General features: G+C 39.1%; 1 pseudogene; it reads right to left on the reverse strand.

Moving 5' to 3' along the window:
- Positions 1-5,855: 5,855 nt before the first annotated feature.
- Positions 5,856-6,008, reverse strand: LOC127631349 (uncharacterized; annotated as a pseudogene).
- Between the last annotated feature and the right edge of the window lie 541 nt (positions 6,009-6,549).

The raw sequence follows: 6,549 nt of genomic DNA on the forward strand, positions 1-6,549 counted from the left end.
TCGATTTCGTTGGTCAAGTAAGTTTGTTGTTTGGCTTGAGACCCAGTTTTTAGGGGCTATTGTCTTGATAAGACCGACTGTTGATTTAGCCGCTTTTTCGATGGTTGCTACAAAGTGGTCATAGAATGCCTTCCCCAACACATTCTATAGCATTAAGATAGCCCCAGCCACTTTATGCTCTATGACGAGAAACATAGAGAGAGAAAAGGCTGCGGCTGGCCGGCTGCTCCCATGTCCTCATGTCGCTTGTTACCCCCTCAGGGGTGCTGGGAACCTAAGAACTGTATTTGACACTTTTTTGGGGCGTTGGGGAGGGTTACGTGCAGCCAATATTGTTGCTTCTAGCGCGCAGCATCTTGCTTGCACCTGTGTTAACAGCTCATGTAACACGGTTTAGTGCATGGCGTATTTAAATGGGACTGTTGTAACCTACATTCCCTGATGGAAAGAGATGGTTGTGTCCCCCTTGCCACGACACTAGACCTACCACTGTAAACGGCCGCTTCCCTTTATAACTGTATGTCTGGGGGGTGGACATGCAAATTTTGTCTGCCAAAATTTGGATGAATATTTGGAAGGCTCTCAAGAAAGACCCCTTGTGTCACTACAATCGACACAACATCTCGTTCCCTCCATCAGGGAACGGAGGTTACAACAGTAACCATGACATTATTTGGAATAGCTGATTGTTTACTGTTTAGAAGTAACGCCAATATTTCATGGCATGGCAAAGCTGCATGGGACGTAGCAATGTTCATAATTGTTTTCAAAAATACTTAACTAAGACTTCAAGATTTCTCAGAAGCAAGGACATCAGTATAAAAACAGAGTTTAGTTTTAGTTTTTCTTAGTCTGTCAATACCATTTGAAGACACAAACTTATACTACATTCTGTATTCCACTTGATCATGATGGCCTACTGTCCATAACTGCTTTTTGACACACACACACACACACACACACACACACACACACACACACACACACACACACACACACACACACACACACACACACACACACACACACTTGTTGTGTTTCCATGTTTTATGGGGACTTTCCATAGACATAATGGTGTTTATACTGTACAAACTTTATATTCTATCCCCTAAACCTAACCCTACCCCTAACCCTAACCCTCACAGAAAACGTTCTGCATTTTTACATTTTCAAAAAACATAATTTAGTATGATTTATAAGATGTTTTCCTCATGGGGACCGACAAAATGTCCCCACAAGGTCAAAAATTTCAGGTTTTACTACAAAGTGGCCACCCTCACTTTGGTCCCCACAAAGTGATAAATACACGCTCACACACACACACACACACACACACACACACACACACACACACACACACACACACACACACACACACACACACCACCTGCAGCAGCCATTGTCTCTAGTGAATGAAGATGATTTTGTGAAAGTGGAGTGATTAGGTCTTTGTTACTTTAGGTCAAGATTGATTTAAGAAAGTGTCTCTTCAGTGTGTTAAGGCCTGTAAAGACATAAAGAATTGTGTGACAGATGGCTGCACATCTGCCTGTGTATGTGTGTGAATAGAGGCATGATATTAGAAGCTGTGAGGGGTTTTGTCAGTGGTGAAGCAGTATTGAGTTGTGCTGAAGTTAAGCTGATTTCACTGTAATGTAGTTCATGTGTGGCATCTAAATGAAAGGAAGAAATATATTTAAGACAAGAGGAAATTCAGCTTTTTGTTGAACACTCACTCACTCACCCACACACAAACACAATAAAGAATAATAAAGACAAACACATTTATCTTCAAAGCAGTGGCATAGCCAATTTATAAAATAGTGTTAAAATAAAACAATTCAGGGGGAGTCACATGGCGCTATGCAAGGTTCAGACGTGTGAACGGCGAGCTCTGGACACTTTGTTTGTTTTAATCTTTTTTGTGTCATAAACCAGTGAAATTCGTAACACCTTTTTCCATAAATGTTCTATGAAGACAATACGTCAAAGAATTCTAAATCCTTGGGCTCTGGAGACATTAAAAGACTCGTGCTCAAGCTGATAACCCTGACAGGGCCACAGACCGAGGACTCAGTTTGGATGGTGTGGTGGAAGAGATTCAGTGTTAACTATTGAACATTACGGCAATGCTGACAAAGGTCGTTGCTGACTTGGAGGATTTTGCTGTAATACGTCGATCGATCACTGCCATGGAGATGAAATTCACTTATCAATTCTGGCCACATTTCTGAGATCATCTGATAAATATTTTGAGTTATGCAAGGCTAAAAGGAAGGCTTTCTTGGAAGAATCACAGCATTTTCTTTTTCACAGACTTTGCTAATTCGACAAAAGAGAAAAGTGATAGATTCAAGGAATGCAAGAAACTCTTACATCAACAGAAGGTCGCTTTTGCACTGATGTTCCTGGGCCAAGTTGAGAATAGATATTAAGGATGGCTGCAAAATATTTACATACCCACATCAAGTGATGTCCTTTATAAAGTAAATTCAATGAGTAAGTCATTGTGTGATCCAGCCGAGTGGGACTGACTCACTGAACATTCCCTCGACTGTCCGAGGAACTGAGCGCCTTTTGTGTTTCTTTTTGTGTTGGTTACCCTAGCGGCTGGAGTTTGTTTTGTGGAATGACACTCCTTCGGGACAGTTTGTGGATGAATCTGCACATTCTTTGTGTTGATGCGTCCTCTTGGAGGAAGTTTTTTTTTTGTGGAATATTTCTTGCAAATCATTAGAGTGATTAGGGCATTTATTACACTCATGTAACAGCTGAATGGGCCGGCTCACTGAACATTCGTTTGACTGCCTGAGGAAACTCTACGTTTTTTGTTGTTGTTGATTTTTTTTTGCTGGTTTCGCTAGCGGCTGGAGCTTGTTTTGTGGAGGGACAGTTATGTAGAGAAATCTACATGTTCCTTGTGCTTATTCTGCCTATTGGCCGGAGTTTGTTTTATAGATTATTTTCTGTTGTGTAATTCTGTCTCACAAAATTTGTATAAAAACACAGAATTTGAGAAATCCACCAGCAAAGTTGTCACGGGGACTCTCGTAGGCGTACATGGACTGTTTTAGTTTAGAGGGATGGACACCACTGGCACCTTCATGCATGGGGTTAATGCATATGTTTTTGTTTTTTTGTGTTTTTGTTTTTTTTGTTCTGGGGGATGTTCGGGTATTGAAAGTTGCACCAATGTTGGAATGTGGTCTTTATAATTTTATTTTTGACTCACAATTTATTTTTTCAAAAATGTAAAATGTTAATATGAGTGGATTGTCTCTCTCTACGTGGAATGTGAATGGGTTGGTGCACCCCATAAAAGGAAGGTTATTTCTTTTTTTAAATGTAAGAAATTTGATATAGTATTTCTTCAAGAAATGTATCTTTCCCCACAGGAATCTGAAAAATTTGGGAAGATATGGGGTGGGCATGTTTTATTTAGTGCTGGCATAAGTAATAGCAGGTAATTATGCATTGATAAGTAAACATCTACAATTCAAATGTCTCAAACAGATTAAAGATAAATTAGGAAGAGTCATAATTGTTTTAGCAGAAATTCAGGGGCAAAGGATGATTTTGGCTAATATTTACGCACATTTATAGATCTTGAAAGGATGTTGCAAGCCGCTGGCACCCCTCATGATATAATATTGGAAGGAGACTTTAATCTTTTGATGGACTCAATCCTTGATCATAGTGAAGCAAAATTGTGTAAGCCCCCTAGAGCAACACTAACACTTCACAGGATGTGTAAAATTATTGGCCTTAAAGATATTTGGAGTCTTTTGAACCCATCAGGTAGGGACTATACATTTATTTCATCAGTCAATAAGATTAATTCTAGAATTAATTTTATATATATATATATATATATATATATATATATATATATATATATATATATATATCTAAGTCCCTTAAAAAGCGATTTTTTTAAAATTTGGTTCAACATTTGGGATTCCCAGATCTCAGTTTTATACAGCTGCGCCACCTACTCTGAACTATTTTTGGGATTAGCATGCACCCCCCTAAAACTGCAGATAATCTGTGAATGTGATTACTGCTTTTGGAAAAGGTCATAAGGCATCAGTGTATTACTCCCTGCTAATTCAGAGCCTGGGGATGGTACTTTAACTTCTATCAAGAGATTATTGGAGAAAGATTTAAACTTGGTATTGAAGGAGGGAGTGTGGGCTAGTATTCTAAAAAACATCAAGTCTAGAGTTGCAAGGGTGCGCCTTATGTAATTCAAGGTTTTACATTAGATTTTTTTGGACACCCTATAGATTGTATAGGCTTGGTCTTTACAAAGTGGGTGTGTAAAGACACACCCACCTGCTGGTAATGCCTATTGGAGGATGGAGACAGAGGTGGAGGTATAAATGTGTTTGACTATTATATATTGTGGCAGCGGGGGCATGGTCAAGCGTCCGTCTGGAGAGAAAGAAAGCGGTAAGGGCGCTTACACCTGAGCTAAATTATGTCTAACACCTGTCTCTAATTCCAGTGAGCATGGGGAGAGTGGCATATAAACAGCCACACCACCGCCAGAGCGGGAGAGAGAGAATGACGCGAGTGACCAGTGACTTGGCTTATCTCTTTGTGTGTTTGTTTGCTTCTTTTCTTTTTTCATATGTGACCACATGTCAGTGTCAGAGTGGGGTTGGGAAGTGGGATGGGTGGTTGTGGGGTTTAAATGTTGATCCCATGTATATGTTTTCCTTTTCTTTATTTAATGTTGGAATCAATAAAAAAAAATTAATTACAAAAATAAAGAAATTCTGATTTCTGAAAGTGTGAAATAACTTTTTGAATTTGCCACATCCCGGTTGTTAAGGAAAATGTGGTTTAAAAATGTTTTGGCGTAAACTTGGCCCACCGATTTTTAGTGAGGCCCACCCAAAAGTAATTTCCTGGCTATGCGTTGTTTCAGAGATGTAATGTACCGAATGGATTTGAAATATAATTATTTTAATAAAAGAAAAGTATTTGTTTGTTTGATAATTACGGTTTGTTTTAAAATGTTTTCGCAGAATTTGTATTCACATGTCTTAATTTGGTCAGTCCAATTGAGTCACACTATCAATATAGCCAGTGTCTTCCATGTTTAAAAAGAATAACATTTTATTATCTTATGTCATTGTCTCATTGTAAATCACTACCTTATCAGTCATTTTAAATACAGTTAAGTTCTTTACATTAAGTAACAAAGAAGATACGCACTAAATAAGGTGAATAGATTTTTAATGTGAGAAACTATGACACTTGTTTGAAGAGGGGGCATGATATAGGCAAATATACAGTACATATACATACAGGAATTCAGTGCAATTTATTATAAAAATGTTAAATGTAAAACATTCATCATGTCTACTGATCATAATAAGCAATACTCCTACCATCATGGCAATTCAAGCTTGAAGTACCATCTTTTTTTCATCGAAACTCCTGTTGTAAAGGCAAAGCTCAGCTGTACAGACAACAAACCAAACTCAAGCTTGACACCAGTGACAGCACAAGATGAAAACGTGTGCTTGCATTCAAATACAGCTGGACAACATGCAATTCCAAATAATTTATATATATTCAGTGCAATTATATATATATATATATATATACACTTTTTTTATAATATAATGTATAATTATTTAAATATGACAAATTATGCATATTAAATAAAAAAAATATAATAAATACAAATGTAATTATTGTTATTTGTGAGGATTTCTTAGCAAATATTTATATATGCGATTAATTAATCGGTTTATCTTGTAACTCGTTCGTAAAAAAAATGGGGGGGTGACTGATCTGAAGACAGTTTGGTGTCCTGACGGCCGCACATCCTCTGCAACGCACCTCTCTCGCTGAGGGAGGCCCCGGGAGGAACACGTGGCCGTAATTTGCATTCGAAGTATCACTGATCAATGTGTCCTGCAATTCACAATAGTTCTCACAGCAAGCTGTGTTCTTCATCGATGCACAAGCTGAGTAATCCACCGTTTCAGCTGCCGTGTGCGCAGAAGAGACTGAGGGTACGGGTGACCTCACTTTATGGAGGATGAACCACGGTTCCACAGAGTTACCACCACCCCACCTCGGCCTCAGCCTTATTTCAGCCAATCTGGGCCTCTCACCACTGGAGCCTTCGTTAATGATCCTTCCGCAGGTTTACCTAAAGAAGCCTTGTAATGACTTTTACTTCCTCTAGATAGTCAAATATGATCATCTTCTGTGAGGAGCCCTGGCAGGCCGATTCGTGGACCTCACTAAACCATCCAATCGGTGGTAGCGATGGGTGATGTGAACAAAGTGCAGGGACTTATTCAACACAAGCTTATGACCCGTGCTTACTGGGAATTCTTCGCTGATGGGAAATAGTTCCAATCTCCAGTCCTGATCACGAGAGGGGTTCAGCAGGTTAATGCGTCGCTAGCACAGGCTAGACACATGCTGATCCACCCATTGTGGCATGCGTGCAGCCCCGGACATCTAAGGGCATCACAGACCAGCAATTAATCATACACCCAGAATGTAAGGAATTTTCCTTAC

This window comes from Xyrauchen texanus, chromosome 37, assembly GCF_025860055.1.
Source record: "Xyrauchen texanus isolate HMW12.3.18 chromosome 37, RBS_HiC_50CHRs, whole genome shotgun sequence".
Lineage (NCBI taxonomy): Eukaryota > Metazoa > Chordata > Actinopteri > Cypriniformes > Catostomidae > Xyrauchen > Xyrauchen texanus.